This window comes from Parasteatoda tepidariorum, chromosome 5, assembly GCF_043381705.1.
Source record: "Parasteatoda tepidariorum isolate YZ-2023 chromosome 5, CAS_Ptep_4.0, whole genome shotgun sequence".
Classification (NCBI taxonomy): domain Eukaryota; kingdom Metazoa; phylum Arthropoda; class Arachnida; order Araneae; family Theridiidae; genus Parasteatoda; species Parasteatoda tepidariorum.
The window spans coordinates 85,077,139-85,093,892 of record NC_092208.1 but is presented as its reverse complement, the minus strand read 5'-3'; the positions used below and the strand labels follow the sequence as shown (position 1 = coordinate 85,093,892).

Genomic DNA, 16,754 nt, shown 5'->3' with positions numbered 1-16,754 from the left:
AATAGAAAATAAATAGAAATAGAAATTACAATAAATAGAAAAAGTATGTGACCATCGTTTCTAGCACTTCATCATAAGTCGATTTAACGTTTGCCTTGACAAAAAAATGCAAAATTTATTTAAATGTTTAATAATTAAGTGCTTAAAAATTGTTTTTAACAATAACAAGAATAGACGGTACATATTTCTTAAAAAAGGAAAATTGTGAAAAAATTCTGATATAATATAAATGAATATTATTACGGAATTGCTATGAAAAATTAAAAAGAATTATTATAAAATCTGTCTGATAAGATTGTGTTTCGTTGCACATTTAATAAAAAAAAATCGCGTTTTCTGTTGAAAATTTGACAAGAATTAGTAAGAAAATTTGCAATTTTCATCGAATTTTAATGACCCAAATATTCTTATCCCCCCCCCAAAAAAGAAATAAGTTAAAAAAATTAAAAATTAAATAAAAACTAAATTTTAAAAAAATTACTAGCGTATTTTAAAAATAAAGAATAAATATTATTCTGTATTCAAAACCGTTTTGTTTAATTAAAAATCATATATACATAAAAAAATATTATAGTATTAAATCAAAAATTTTCAGTGGCTCCTTAAAAGCGGGAAATTTTGTAAAATTGTAACTTTTGGCTCTTTCATTTCAAAAGGTTGCCGACCCCTGTGCTAGTATACCATACTTAATACCAACTTTGTAAAGGGCTCAACACGACTTAACTGCAGAGCTGCCAACTTGATCTCCTTTAAGAAATATTTTCTAGTGGTAAAGAAAACCAAGTTATTTTTAGTTCAGTGTTTTTCATTTTATATAATTTTTCCGCCACTACATATCAAAAATTCATAATATCATATGGAATGCAACGTAATTGCAGTTATCTAGCACCCCTCAGGCTCTTATCAGGGGTAACTATAATTATTCATTAGTGTTTATTTTCTCATTGTACTTGAATTTTACCTTTTTTTATGTACTTTTTTATTACCTGTAATTTTGTTATTACCTAATAATGGCAAATTGCCATTTTTATTTCTTTCACGAACTCCATTTTGAGCCCCAAACTTTATTTTTGTCATGTGTGTTTCTTAGTCTAATTTCAGGATGAATGGGAAAAGGGCCATAATTGGCTCAGACGCCCAGTTCCACAACAACGAACGAGCAGTTATCTAGTGGTTACTCTTACAGGATCTCCACGGACCTTGTAAATTGTAAAAAGTGGTATCAAAAATAAAACAAGTGTCTATAATATAATTTCTGTGCAACCACCACTAAAAGTTGTTTTCCAAAGAAAGTATAAATGCATGAAAAATCAAACTTTTAAACCACTTAACGTTAAAGTAGTATATTAAAATAAGAAATATCGTCTAAATTTAACCTTAATTTACTAACACTGCTATATCCTTCAAGGACCGTGGGAACCCTGCCTTAAAAAGAGTGGGCGAAGTAATCTTTATGTTACAAGTTTTACTTGTAGCCTCTCTCTCTCTCTCTCTCTCTCTTTAAAAATGTTGGCAAAATTACCAAAAACTTTGAAAGTTTTGGTTATGAAAGATCTACCACTGTATAAATTATTTTACAAAAGGCGTAATATTTAGCAGGCTACACAGCAGGCTTGAAAAACAGAAATTAGTTTGACTCTAGGGCTTTCCTGTCCAAAAATTGCATTTTCTGTTGTAATGCCAACTGCTCTGTTTTCTGCAATAAAGCAATAAGCCTTTCATACAACATGATCTGTAGTATTGGAAAAACTGCGTGTGTTTAAAAATACCGAACTAATAATAGCATCAATTTCGTTACCATTAGAAAATATTCTTTTTGCAAAGTAAAGCAAATTCGTAATTATTAACGTTGCGCACTTTTAAAAAAAATGAAATTTTTTAATTATTAAAAAATACTGGTCGACACGAATTCCGCATTACGCTTGCACCGACCAGTGCTGACGTAAAATATCCTCAGTGGTAGACGGATCATGGGTTCGAGTCTCCTAGCACCTTGGGTAACTGAGCAAGGTTTTCATGGTTTTCCTCTCCATGTAACTCAAGTGCGTGTCAGTTCCATCAAAAAGACCTCCACGAAGACAAAATTCTTCCTGTACTTAATCTAGAAGTTCCTTCGTCTTCTAGATTGAGTTCAAAACTGCAAGACTACGGAGTTGAACATTAGTAGTTGTGAACCCGAAAGATTCTGTCGGCTGTTCAACGGCTGTTCTAAAATGAAATAAAATCTGGCAAGATACTGACAAGTGCGGTATTAGACAGTACTTTCTATGTGAAGCGACATACGTAAGCTTTTTAATTTTTTAAAGAGTAGTGATTGCTATATGTTTAAAAGTAAGTAGTTTTAAATTTCTAGCAGTTTGTTATATTTGTAGAATAAATGCTGATGAAAGGAATGAAATCTGTTTTGTTTCTACAGGTTTCAAATAGGCTAAAGTTTTATTTCAATAAATATGAAACTGCAACAACAAAATATTTCACACATTTTGAGGTTAGAATTTATAAGCTTGTGTTATTTTATATTGTCCTGATACTTTTCAGGCTTGAGACTTCTGAAATAACTGGGAAATATTAAACTTATTTCGTGTCACAAAAGATATTTCGACGATAAAAATAATTTTCAAGAACTTTAACAAACTGTTTTTATTGCATTGAAATTAAATGGGAGTTTCAAAATATTACAAAGCAATAAATAAAGTATACAGTTCTTATCCACGGCGAGCATGGAGAGTTTGTACATCTTCAGCATCGTTATTGTGGGCTCCAGCAATGCTAAGTATTTGGTCACCCAATTCTTTGATCTCTGAAATTATAAACAACACATATATATTATTACTCTTAAAAATTTAAAAAAAATATCTATTGATATATGTCATATAATCATCGAATATTTAATAATACTGCACTCATTATTCATAAGTAAACAGCATTTAAATTATAAATTTAGTCAAAAATTTTGCAAAAATTCCTGAAGTTTAAAAATTCGAATAAAGAGTTCATATTAATCCTCAACGATATGACAATATGATGAAATGTGACAATGACCAGTAGATGAACGCAAAGTTGCCGACTTGTACTGCTGTTGAGAAATAATTTTCTTAGTGGTAGCAAATTAGCGTTTAGGCGTATTAAATCTTGAAATTTCAAAAAAAATTTAAACTACCCCAACGAATCAATAATTTTAAAAAATATGTAGATAAGATCTATTCGTTGTCTCGTATGATTATAGATATCTTAATAGTTTTGTTTTCAAAAAATTCTTCCAAACCTAATAGCGGTAAAAAAAAATAATTAATTTGAAATTGTGCTAAAACTTATCAATTAAATTTATTAAAATATCAGAAAACAAAAATTTCTGAAACTTCAAACAAATTTTTAAAATATTCGTCACCAATTTTAAAATATTTCCCTATCGTGGCCACCTAAAATTAAACATCTTCTTAGCGAATTTGAAGCCTTAAATATTTGCTTATTTCTTTATAAAAAGGTTTCCTTGTTAATTTTTTTTAAAAATATTATTGTTATTTTATTGTATTTATGCAATAAAAACTATTCTTAGGGGAAATATTTTATCAATATTATTACTACCCCTTTAAACACCGAGTACTTTTAAACGAAGTTTGATCTAATTACCAGCTCTATAGCATTTAAAGTACACTATATTATTATACAATTTTGAAATTCCTAAAATAATGTGGTTACTAATAATTAAAATATAAAAATTTCTTAATTTTGAAGTGGTAAATGTTGATGGTGCCTCAGTGAGGACATCGGCGTGCAAAGGGTTAAATTACATGGGTTTTTTTCGAGTTAAAAATTTAAAGTAGAAATTAAATTATACTTCAAAAGGCTACATGGCATTTATACTTACGTCCTAAAATTCCCAATTGTGGATCTATAAAAAAAATTATAAAATACAATATCATTTAATATGTCATAATAATAATAATAATGTGTTCATAAATTAAGAAATTTTCTTACTTCCCATCGCTGGGGCTGTAATGAAAAAATAATTATAGGTTAGACAAGATAAAAATGCTCATTTAAAATGTATATTATATTACTGTCGTTCAACAGACGACCCAATTTAAGGTCTAAATAACGTTCAACTCCGTAGCCTTGTAGTTTTGAATACAATTCATAAGACAAGGGAACTCCTGGATCAAGTATTGGGAGAAACTCGCTTCGTGGAGGACTTTTTGATGGAACTAACCTGCATTTGCGTTAGGTCACTGAAACTGTCACTAAGGAAAGACACTAAAACCTTCCACTGGTAGGCTGACGGTAAAGAGACTCTAACTCATGAGCCGTCTATCACTGAGGATATTTTATGTCAGCACAGTGATCGGTGCGATCCGGGTGCGGAATTCGAATAGACCAGTTATCGTTGGGATCGAAAGCGGATTACCTCATTGTTATGCGAGAGCTCTATCTTCTGAGTCTCCACAGCTCGAAGTATATATTTAAAAGAAAAATATATATGGACAAAAATCATTACTTTTCTTATTGTTTGTTTGCATTAGAATTACAGCAGGCTTGCGTAACATACGGTTCACGGGTAGAATGCGGCCCACCAGCACTTATTTGTGGCCCGCGAAGTCCATGTGTAAATCTTATTAATATTTTGTTCTTTAATGCACTTTTTTAAAAATAGATTTTGTTTTTACAATTCAGCGTTCCTTATTAAATTCTTGAATGATTTATTATTTCATTTTTTTAGTATTCTAACATTATTCATTGTTTTGTTTTTTTTTGTTCCTGGCCTATTTTAGGTATTCCTGTCCTATAGCAGTTTATATGGTAGAGTAATAAAGTGGCCGGAATAAAGTGGTAGTATATTGATTAATCTATTTTTTAACTATTGTGTCTTTGTTAAAAGCACTTTTAATAAAAAAAAAGTGATTTTTAATTCCAAATATGTAATTTTTAATTATAAATTACGTATATAATTTAGCAGCCAAATTAGCAATACCAAGCGCATAAAAACGGCGCATATTATGCATAATAGCATTATAAATTTTCTAAATTCTCCTCCATTAGCTCTATTGACATTAATTCTGCTTTTTTTTTAATTCAGCGTAAAAATTGAATTGAAAACATAACCTCATATTACTCAGAAAGTCAATCAATTTGTTTTTGACTTCATTTGATTTGCCAGACAAGAAATCAAAATTCATAGTTTAACATATAAAAAAGAATTTTAAATTAAGCTCATTTTAAAACTATTCAATGTTTTGCTTTTTACAATGTACTATTTTGTTTTTACTTTCAGAATTTTTAGTAACAAATTAATTTGTTGAACATTTTCGATAGCATTATAATTTTTTTTAAAGAAATAAGTTTAAGAAGAATATTGTATTCATATACATTTATAATCCAATAAAGTAAGAGTTTCACGTTCCCTCCCACCAGCCACCCTCTCCCTTTCTGTAAATTGCAATCCTTAAAGATGTTTGGAAAAGGACGTTAGCTGTTAAGGAATATATAATAAATTATATTTATAAATTAAAAAAAACTTTTTTGAAAAGGAATGTTTTTAAAGAATTTCAGGAAAAAAGTAACGATTTTTTTCGACATTCCTGTTACAAATACTTGTACTTTCCCCACGAAAAGACAAGTAAAGTACTAAATTTAAAAAGTAATCATGTACAAGCAAAAGTAGGTCCCTTTTAATTTTACTTTCGTTACAAAGTAGAGAAAGTAAAAGTATTGCCATGTAGGGTTAAGTATTTTTTTTTTCATAATAAAAATCGGCTTCTTTATTTTCTTGAAACTACTCTCTGAGTCACTCATTGTATGATAAAAACTTCAACAAAATAACAAGCCTAAACTAAGTAGTTAATTAATAGGTTATGCTAACAATTTCATAAGTAACAACATCAACCACTTAGTGGTATATTTCCAAGATTATTCTGAGAACAGGTCCAAGACACGGCATGTTTTCGAACTAAATGGAGATTTCACGGCACAAAATATACTATACCACAAAATATATCATCCATCAGTGTAGGTATACCCTACACTGATGTTTTTTTAAGGTTCAGTAACACTGTTCGGTTTACATTTGTCCGGTATACCCTACGCAAACGGTTTTCTAAGGTTTTGTGCCGCTGTCTGGTATACATTTCCCCGGCACTCCAAACTCTCCTAATCTATCCTCAGCTTATATTAAAAAATCGAATCAATATAATAATATCAACGAATAAATTAATATCCAATCAGATTTAACAAATATTTCGGGCATTCACCAAAGCGACTATGTGATTGATGACATTCACCGGTGAAAATCGACATTTTCTTGATTTCGGTCATAAACATTAAATATTACACACTGCCGGTTACTCAGGACTGCCGACTTTCTTCGCTTTTTGGAAAAATTTCTTCTAGTGATAGCTAAGTTTACGTTTTGTTTTAGCGTATGATTCTTTATTTTATGAATTTGATTTAAATATAATTTCCCCATCACTACATGCAAGGGATTCAAAAGATCATACTTAAGACCTTTGCGCGTCAATTCCCTCGCGGTGAAGCAATGTTAGCAATGTTTCACGATGTTAGAAAAATTAACAAAAATTCTGGAAGCTTTAATTTTTATTTGTCTCTATAAAGAATTTTTTTAAAAGCTCAGTAGTTGGCAGCATTGTATTATTTTAATAGCAATTTCACTTACCTAAAACTGCCAAAATGGCTATGACAACAAAGACTAAGCAAAGTTTGGAATTCATGATGCTAGTTTCGTTAACAAATGAACGTGTAACATATTTCCACTTTTAAACTCACTATTTATACCGGAATTTTTAAATTGAAAAAAAAAACATTTCTGTATTTGTTGAACATGTATAATGGTAAAATTTACAAAACAATCATAAATCTTTTTATTGATTATTCAGATCTACGTAAGGATTTTGAAAAATACATTACATAATAACTATTTTTTGCATAATGAAACTGTTTATGCATTGTATGTTTATAAAAAAACTCTAATTTTCATATTGACATTAAAATCTAGGAATTTTCGATATCCCATTCACGTTATAAATCGATATAATATGACAGCAGTTCAAATCTTAATATTTTTACGATACTTTAATAAAATGTCTAATTTCATGGGAGACTCAGATTTTATGGAAATATTTTATGTCTTTTCCATTATAAATAGAATATTTTATGTCTCGTTTTTATTTTTGATAAGATACGAGCGAAACAATTATAGATATTTTTTTCAAAACATTGAAGCCATTTTTATTTGAGGAATATTAAAATTAAACTCTTATGAAAATTTTTATGACTGTACTAAAAACAATTTTAGAGCATTTACTTATTACATTGCTTATTCGAATATTATATTTAGATTTCGTATTGTATAATCTGAGGATTGCGCTAGATTAAGAGTTACATAGAATTATGGAACTTAGTACCTGCCGCCGAAGTTGGCATAAACTGATTCGTCGGAATTAGTGAATTATGAAAACTAATGTAGATTTAATTAGAGATAGGGGGGAAGAGAGGGGGGCGAAAAAATTTGACAAGCACCCAGCTCTAATTAGTCGATTAGTTAAAATTTTTAACTAATTAGTCTAATTAGTTAAAAAAATCAATTAAATAAATCAATAAAAGCAATATATAAAAAAGAGAAAAATTATATTTCGGTAAAAATTTTCTTTAAAAAGAAATGTATCAATATAATTAATAAATTAGAATGTAAATTAGAATTAAAGAATTTCGTTCTCTTCAAATTCATATTATTTTATTTTACATTTTATAACCGTCGGCGAACAGCAGACCCAATTTTCGGGTTTACGACTACTATGTTCAACGCCGTACCTTGTAATTTTGAAACCAATACAGAAGACAAGGAAACTCCAGGATCAAGTATTGAGAGAAATAGGCTTTCGCGGAGTACTTTTGATGGAACTAACCTGCATTTGCGTTACATGGAGAAGAAGACCACGAGAACTTCTCATGGTTGGCCTAACGGCAAGGGGACACTAACCCGTGATCTGTCTACCATTGAGGATATTTCACGTCAGCACTGTGGTCGGTGCAAACCGGATGCGGAATTCGTATCGACCAGCCATCGCCGAGATCGAACCCCGGTTCACCTCATTGGAAGGCGAACGCTCTATCCCCTGCGCGACTCTTCATTGGTGGCTTATGCAAATTAATATTTACTCTTTACAATGCTTATTCAAAGTATATGTTTATATTATATAATGGAACCGTCGTTTCAAAAATATAGGGTTTACGTAATCTTCAAGCCCGTAGCCTTGCAATTTTGAACTCAATCCATAAGACAAGGGAACTCTGGATCAGGTATTGGGAGAAATTTGCTTTCGTGGAGGACTTTTTGATGGAACTAAACCTCATTTGCATGACATGGAGAGGAAAACCATGAAAACCTCCAACGGTTAGCCGATGGCAAAGGGTCTCTAACCCATGATACGTCTAAGACTGAGGATATTTTACGTCAGCTCTGTGGTTGTAGCAAGCTGGATGCGGAATTCGTATCGACCAGCTATAACTCGGAATCAAACCCGGTTCATCTCATTAGAAGGTGAGGGCTCTATCCCTTGAGCCATCACGGCTCCGGTAATATTATAGTAGTAGTCGAAGCTAGGTTAAATATAAGACGGACAGACACTGTAAAAGGTAATTTACAAATATGTGCAGTGTGCAAAATTAAACGGACGGCCCTAAGTAACTTTTGACTTAATGATTGGATCGTCACGTTCAAGTACTCAATCTTGATAGCTCGAAGGGGTGACCTGAAATTTGCTAATTAATTAGTGCCGATAGCTCAGGGGACAGAGCGTTTGCCTTCCAATGAGGTGAACCCGGGTTCGATCTCGGCGATGGCCGGTCGATACGAATTCCGCATCCGGCTTGCACCAACCACAGTGCTGATGCGAAATATCCTCAGTGGTAGACGGATCATAGGTTAGAGTCCTCTTGCCGTCAGGTTAACCGTGGGAGGTTCTCGTGGTCTTCCTCTCAATGTAATGCAAATGAGGGTTAGTTCCATCAAAAAATCCTCCACGAAGGCAAATTTCTCCCTATACCTGATCCAGGAGTTCCCTTGTCTTCTGGATTGGGATCAAAATGACAAGGCTACTGAGTTGAAGTAGTTGTAAACCCAAACATTGGGTCGGCTGTTCAACGACGGTTAAAAAATTATTATATTAAATATTACGTGAAGAGCCTGGGATAGCCTGGTTGATAGGGCAGTGGGCTTAGGTCCAAGAGGTCGTGGGTTCGATCCCCGCTCGCCGAAGACTCCCAGCGTAGTAAATGGTAACTCATGCAAGTTAAATCAGCCGAGTCGTAAAGTCCTTCATGCTCCCATTACAAATCATACCTCTGGGTATCCTGATCTAAGAGTTTACTTGTCTTCTGGATTGGTTCAAAATTACAAAGCTACGGAGTTGAACATTAATAGTCTTAAACCCAGAAACTGCTTTGTCTGTTCAACGACGGATATAAAATAAAATATTGGGTGAAGTAAAACGTTACAGTATTACTCTTGGTTGTAGTAACAAGGGTAAAATAATAGGCAATTATAAAAAAATAGTTTTTGTGTTACATCGTCTTTTGGGTGAACGAGTTTCGGGTGAAAAGATAGTTTGATTTACCTGTGATCTGACGAAATATTATAAATATCATTATAAGTCCAAAATTTTGACAGAATATCAAACTAAACTTTTGTAATCCAGATTGCTGATACTCCCTTAAGCGAGGAGTGGTGTTGGTGATTATCTAATTCCGAAGATAAGATATGTTTATTCAGAAAAAATACGTTATTGTGCCTGATTTCGCAACTTAAAATGTCAAAATTTTTTTGACAGCTATGTTATGAGTGCTGTTAAAGGTGTTACCGTTAAAAAATTGCCAATTGTTATGATTTAAGTGTGTATGGTCATCTGTTAGTTACCATTAAAAATTTTAAAAGAAGATCATTAGTGTAAATTCTTTTACTCAAGAGAACTACTTTATATAAATGTATTTTGGTGGATAGAAATGTTTCACTTTCTTTCTAACTTTCAATTCGCCTAAAAAGTTTTTTCTCAATGGTAGACAAATATTTATTTCACTTTTCACCTTCACTTGAATAACAATAAGAAAGCCGTTATATGTATGTGTTTGAATGACCGAAATCGGTGGCTATTGACTTCCCCCGGTGTGAATGTTGACAATCACACGGTCGGTTTGGTAAATGTCTGAAATATATATTAGGTCTGTTTAAGCACCCGCTATACATTTGCCCGGTATGACCTACATTAATGTTTTTTAAAGTTATGTGTTACTGCCCAGTANGCGTTATATATATATATATAGATATATATATACAGAGAGAGAGAGACATTTCAGCACAGTAGGCAGCAAAAGTAGTAAAATTATTTTCATCTCTGTCGTGAGGTAAGATAGAAAGCTCATTTCAATTCTCATATGCTTATTCATGCTGTACTACTTCCTCACGCACCGCTGGAGTTGTAACTTGAATATCGTATATTATATATATGCCATTGTCCAAAAAAAAAACCAAGCTACCTCACCAATAATTAGTATGACTGTATGCGGAAACCGCAATATCGTTTATGTTTAAAATTTCTTCAGCCATTTTCGAAAGGATTAAAAGTAAATCGAAATAATTACCTTATAACTAAGTTTTTATTTCCATAAGAATATAGAATTATTTAAAATAAATATTTAAAGTGTGGAAATGCCTAAGCTGACGTCACTTCCCTTACCGATGCATTGGAAATCCATTAATGACCTATCAGTTAAAAATGCAACCAATAAGAGGATGGGATAGGAATATGTAGAATTTTTAGTTCTATTGATTGATTGCTATATTTTGATTTCTATTGAGATAGGAATAAGTATCGTCCTTTAGGAATTGTGCAAATGTTTGTGGAACACTGATCTAGTTATGCTGCTGAATTGGACATCTCTTTGACTAATATTTAAACAGCACTTAAATTATTACTGGAGACAACTTAATAAAATGAATAATAACTATTGTGATGCCAATAGATAGAAAAATACCCGAGTTTACTGTTCCATAAATATATATACAAAAGCAGAAGTTATTGTATTAAAAATAATTTTCAAGAACTTCAACAAACTGTTTTTATTGCAATGCCATTAAAATGGAGATTCAAAATAATACAAAGCAGATATAATGTATACATAACAGCAGTTTCTATCCACGATGAGCATGGAGTGTTTGTACATCTTCGGCATCGTTGTTGTGTGCTCCGGCAGTGCTAAGAATTTTGTCACCCAATTCTTTCACCTCTGTAATTATAAGCAAAACATATATTTTTAAAGGAAAAATATCCAAGATGTCTGTAATATGACATTTATTGGTTTTAAGTGAACAACTTACAATTAATAATTTCAGTAAGTTCAAATAATATTCAGTAAAATTAGAATTAGGTGGTCATATTTCTATTTTATAATTTATAAACTATTTGGTTTTAGTCAGATTTGATATAATCTCATTTTGTCATCGTATTAGCGTTTCAAGTAGAGCAGCTGACTTATTGCACCATAAGGCAGGGGAAACGTATGTTAGGATTGTTCTTATGAATAGATAGAAAACTATTATTCTAGGAATTCTTCTAGAGAAATTATATCTGAACCATCAACGTACTCTATAAGTTAAAATAGGGCGTTATTGCCATGAGATACAATATAGTTCTATTGGATCTGAGATTATGTTGTGTTTTGGTGTTGAATGTACAGTAGGCACCATTGACTTTTTTAATACTATTGGCTGACATGAATGTTCCAAGTTGGAATAGAAGTAATTGCAATACATAAGTATTTGGCGCTTTTAGATGGTTTAATATTTTAATTATGTAACTTACATCTGGTATTTTGGATCCTTTCGTCTTATTACTGGAAGCTAACTGTCAGGATATCGGGAACGTTACTGACTCCAGACTTCCATCTGGAGTCAGTAATTTTTTTTCTATAATTATTTTTCTGCATCGATGTATCTATATTTCGTTTGTAAGTTAAGAAAAAGCCATTTCGTCATCTGTAACTGCAGATAGTTCCATTTTGTTCAATTATCAAATCTTATACTCAAAAATTTTAAATTGTAGATGATGGTAAAGAATCAACATGAGGGAACGTCATGATTGCAATTTATGCAAAGAAATTTTTTGCTTTAAATATGAATACCTTGAAATGTAAGTCCTCGTGATAGTTACGTTTTATTAATGTAAGCAAATAAGCAAAATGAGCTATAATAATGATTTTAATATTAGCTATAATGATGATATTAATGATAGCGTTAATATTATTATAGCGTTTTATTAATGTAAGCATTAATAAGCAAAAATGAATTGAGTTTTTACCACTTTTTACATTTTTAGTCGCATGTGGTATTCTTGTACTTGCAGACTTGTACAGTCAGTGAAAGAGATTTTACAAAGTGGTAGTATAACAACAATTACGTTTAGAAGCATTTTGTAAAAACAAAACTATTAAGACATTTAAAAGCATAATCAGTTAACAAATCGATATTTTCAATGTGTATATATTTTTTTTTTCTTAAATTATTAATTCATCGTGGTTGCTTAATTTTTTTTGAAACTTTAAACTTCAAGATTTAATACACCATAACCACTTAGAAAACTATTTCTCAACGGCCGTACAAGTTGGCAGCAGTGAATATCTAATAAATGTTCGTTGAAAATGTAACTACAGATATTTTTTATTTTGAACTATTCAGTGGCGACTTAAAAAAATCAAACTATTATTAGCCCAACCACAAATAAACTGTTAAGAAAAACTTTGACTACCAGTTTCATATTTTTTACTCTGATTGTCGCTACTCAGTAAGTGCTTTTATGATTCCGCCCGCTTGAGCGTATTTGCGCTTTTGACAACGGTATTTATTTGCTATCAAGAGAAGTGAGGTATTGGTATTTGAGTACTTTCTACCTAAAATAACACGTTCTAAAAGTAAATTTGTTAAAAGTTACTTATCTCCTAATATTGAATTTAGAGCTTTGAAAACTTTGTTATTACATTACAAAAATTCAAAATGAAATTTTTTTGAATTAAACTTTATGTATTAGTAATAGAAACGAATTAGAAATTCATTATTATATTAACTTGCTTTAAGTAAAATGTTAAAAAATTAATCAAATTAGGATTCTTAATAAAATAAATTATATATGATTAAACTGATAAATTATGAATCAAAACGCTCTTCGACAATTATACTTACGTCCTAAAACTCCCAATTGTGGATCTGAAAAAAACATTAATAAATTATAATATCATTTTATATATAGTAAATAATATGTCCAAAAATTAAGCAAATAATTTAGAATTTCTTACCAGCCATTGCGGAACCTACGATAAAAAGAATAGTACCGGTTACACATCATAAAAAAAGCTTATTCTATGTTTTAATTCAAAGTGTCTATTATAAGATTCACCACGCATCTTAAAAGAATTCACATTAGGCATTTAATTAACTCCTTGCAGCCTAAAACATATATGATTCAATAAAATATCACGAATAGGTGCAAAATTTGTTGTTTAATTAAAATCGTTTTGTCTGGACTCATTTTATAGATATTGATTTTAATTTCATCTTTTATTATTGAAACCTGTTTCTAAAACAAATAAACTAAAAAATACAAGCAGTTATTGATAATTTTCTTAGAAAAATAAATTTTTTAAAGAGTGTTGAAACAAATTTGTACATTTTGTTATGTAACGTAAAACGGCTCAAGTAAAATAAAGAGTGAAAAATTTGTTACTTTATCAGTAAAAAGTATTTGATATTTATATCCATCGTTGAAAAGTGGATCACATTTTTGAATTTTCTTCTCTTTTTATTTTAAAAATTATTTCTGGCTTCCATATGAAGACAAATGGCAGTAATAACAATTTCTGTAGCTGTACCTTTTGAAAAAGGCTTACATGAGTGTCACTGTCTTCTTGAGATACCTAATTAGCGAACAGTTTCTTTCTGTGTAAAATCTGGAAGAATAATTCAAAAATAATAACATTTTATATTAATCATGAACTGTTCAGCCAAAAGATGACGATTACAGTTTCATCAGCGTAAAATGCAATAATACTGTTAAAATCATGTCTGTCCATAGGAAAGTCGTAGATGAATAAAGTAAATAGTATGGGTGGGTCCAAGTATACTTTCTTGAGCCCTTCCTTGGGCCTCTGATCTGTCCAATTATATTCTGATCTGTTCCATTGACAAAGACGTTTCAATTGTAAAAGTTTCAGTAGATAGCATCATCTACCAAATAAGTTCAGATTCTATAGCGGTATAGATAAATAGCGTTTTTTTTTCAAACTGTAACCCCTGGATAACTGTGTTCGAATCCCAGAGATGGTTGGTCAAGGCGAATTCGGCACCCGTCTCGCACCAAACACAGTGCTGACGTAAAATATCACCAGTAATAGACGGATCACGCCATAAGCTAACAGCTGAAGGTTTTCATTGTTTTCCTCTCCATGTAACGCAAATGTGGGTTAGTTCCATCAAAAAGTTCTCTATGAAGGCAGATTTCTCTCAATACTTGATCCAGGAGTTCCCTTGCCTTTTGGATTGGGTTCAAAAATACAATGCTATGGAGTTGAAGATTGGTAGTTGTAAACCTAAAAACTGAACCGTCTTTTCAACATAAGTTATTTAAAAAAAACTCTACCTTCTAGAGGCAGGATCTAAAAATTATTTTTCTAAGTTGCAAATTTCAGAATATTAGTTTCATGGCACCGGTTTAGAGATGCCGTCATAGAAATTCGAACTTATGCTGCTTATGACCATCCTAGTACTCACCAGGTTATGTTCTTTTCTTAAAAAATTTGTAACTCTATTCAATTGTTTTTTCTTCGACGGTGCTTATGTAATGTACATGAGGTCTTGAAGGAGATATAACTTCTGGGTGATTGTTAGCATAGTAGTAAAAAATAAGCTGGTTGTTAATATATTTCTTTTAAAATATTATCTGCTAATGTGAGAATATTGGTAATTTTCGAAAGTAGTAAAATTTATGAAGTTATTGTTTACTATAAGAGCTGACCAGGTGGCCGAGTGGTTAGCGTGCCTGACGGCGGAGCCGATGGTTGCGGGTTCGAATCCCGCTCAGAGCATGGATGTTTCTTTCTCTCTCTGTGCGTTCTATGTCCTTTGTGTGTGTGATTGTGTGAATGTGACCCACCCTATAAAGGGGTTTGTGGTTGTGTGACGTGAGCGACGCTGCTCCACCGCCTTGGCCTCGCCACAGGTGCCCCCTGGGTAACGAGAAGAGAGTAGCAGTTCTGGCATTCCTGAGACCAATGGGTCAATGTCCCAAGTGCCCGCCATTGAAAAAAACAATTATTATAAGAAATTGAAGAATTTTTTTATAACTAGGTACATTATCTATTTTATGAATTCAGCTTTTTTTATAAATAACTGGTACATACTGATTAAATTAATGCATTTTACATTGACAGTATAATACTAGATATAATCTTTTAAAAGAATGAACTTACCCAATATTGCCAAAAGGGCAAATACAACAAGGACAATGCAAAGTTTAGAATTCATCTTGCTAATATCGTTACTATTTGAACGAGTGTGTTTTTTTCGAGTAAAAACCTGCCTATTTATACTGAAACTGTTAAAAGAAAAATAATAAAACCTAATTGATTTTTGTACGTTAATTATTCTAATATTCTTTTTTTATGTTAGCGTATTTTTTTATTGTCAGCTGTAAAAAAATATGCTATGATTCTACATCAACGCTAAAAGCATAAAACTTTTTTATCTACTATTGTATATTTCTAAAAAGAAATTATATTTTATGTTGGTATTAAAAGCACGTAATGATCAATTGAAAACACATAATTAAATCTAGAACAATTCTGTAACAGTAGGAATTTATTCATTTTTTATTACAATATAAAAAATAATTAAACATTTAGACGTTCCCAGGAATTAGAATTTTTATGTTCTCTTTTATCTATAATATCTTAGTCATATGAAATAAATCTCAAATCTAAGATTTGTTATTTGTTAAAACTTTATTTCCTTTTTTCAAAGCGTAAAATTAATTTGAAGTTTAGCTTCAGTTTAAAGAATTAAAAAAAAATTATGAAGATAAAATTTTGTTTAATACGATAATTAAACAAAACTATAATGTATTTTTTAATATAATTATTTTATTATAATTTAATATTTAATTTATTACAATTTCTCCAATGCATGGCGAACTCGGGTGGTAGTATATTTTATAAGGCATTTTTTTTCCCAAAACAATACGTATTTTCAAGAGATAGCATATATTGCTTAAAACTTGGTAGTCAAGCCTCATACTGCTGGATTGTTCCGCCATCACAATTTAAGTTTGCTTTGTTCGCTATTGATTTTTAGTCTAGCTTTGTATATATGTTATACTCATATATGGCAACGTTACTTTTAAAAAGTAACGAGTAAAAGTACAAGTATTTTTAAAAAAAGTAAAGTCAAAAGTAAAAAGTTTTTATTTTAAAAAGTAACGAGTAAAAAGTACAAGTAAAAGTACAAGTACTAACAAAAAAAGTAACGATTTATAAGTACATTTCTAGGAAATCGAAATTTCAAAGTAACCTAAAATTTTATTGAATAATATTCTTATGTTCTTTAATGTTTTTGCAAAATTGTTGTTATTTATTTAATTATTTTTAATTTTGAAAGTTATGGACATTAATTTATTTTTAAATTCGGAAGAATATTATAATATAAT

General features: G+C 30.9%; 1 long non-coding RNA gene across 2 annotated transcripts; it reads right to left on the bottom strand.

Annotated features, from left to right (window-relative positions):
• Window positions 1-2,625: 2,625 nt before the first annotated feature.
• LOC107436672 (uncharacterized) lies at window positions 2,626-15,743 on the bottom strand. Of its 2 annotated transcripts, XR_011636750.1 has the most exons (4): window positions 15,523-15,743; window positions 13,354-13,368; window positions 3,869-3,892; window positions 2,626-2,800 (listed from the first exon to the last, which is right to left on the bottom strand). It is a non-coding gene; the product is annotated as an uncharacterized lncRNA (long non-coding RNA). The 2 variants fall into 2 exon arrangements; XR_011636751.1 differs by lacking the exons at window positions 13,354-13,368; window positions 15,523-15,743 and adding an exon at window positions 6,668-6,840 and having other exon boundaries at window positions 3,869-3,993.
• Between the last annotated feature and the right edge of the window lie 1,011 nt (window positions 15,744-16,754).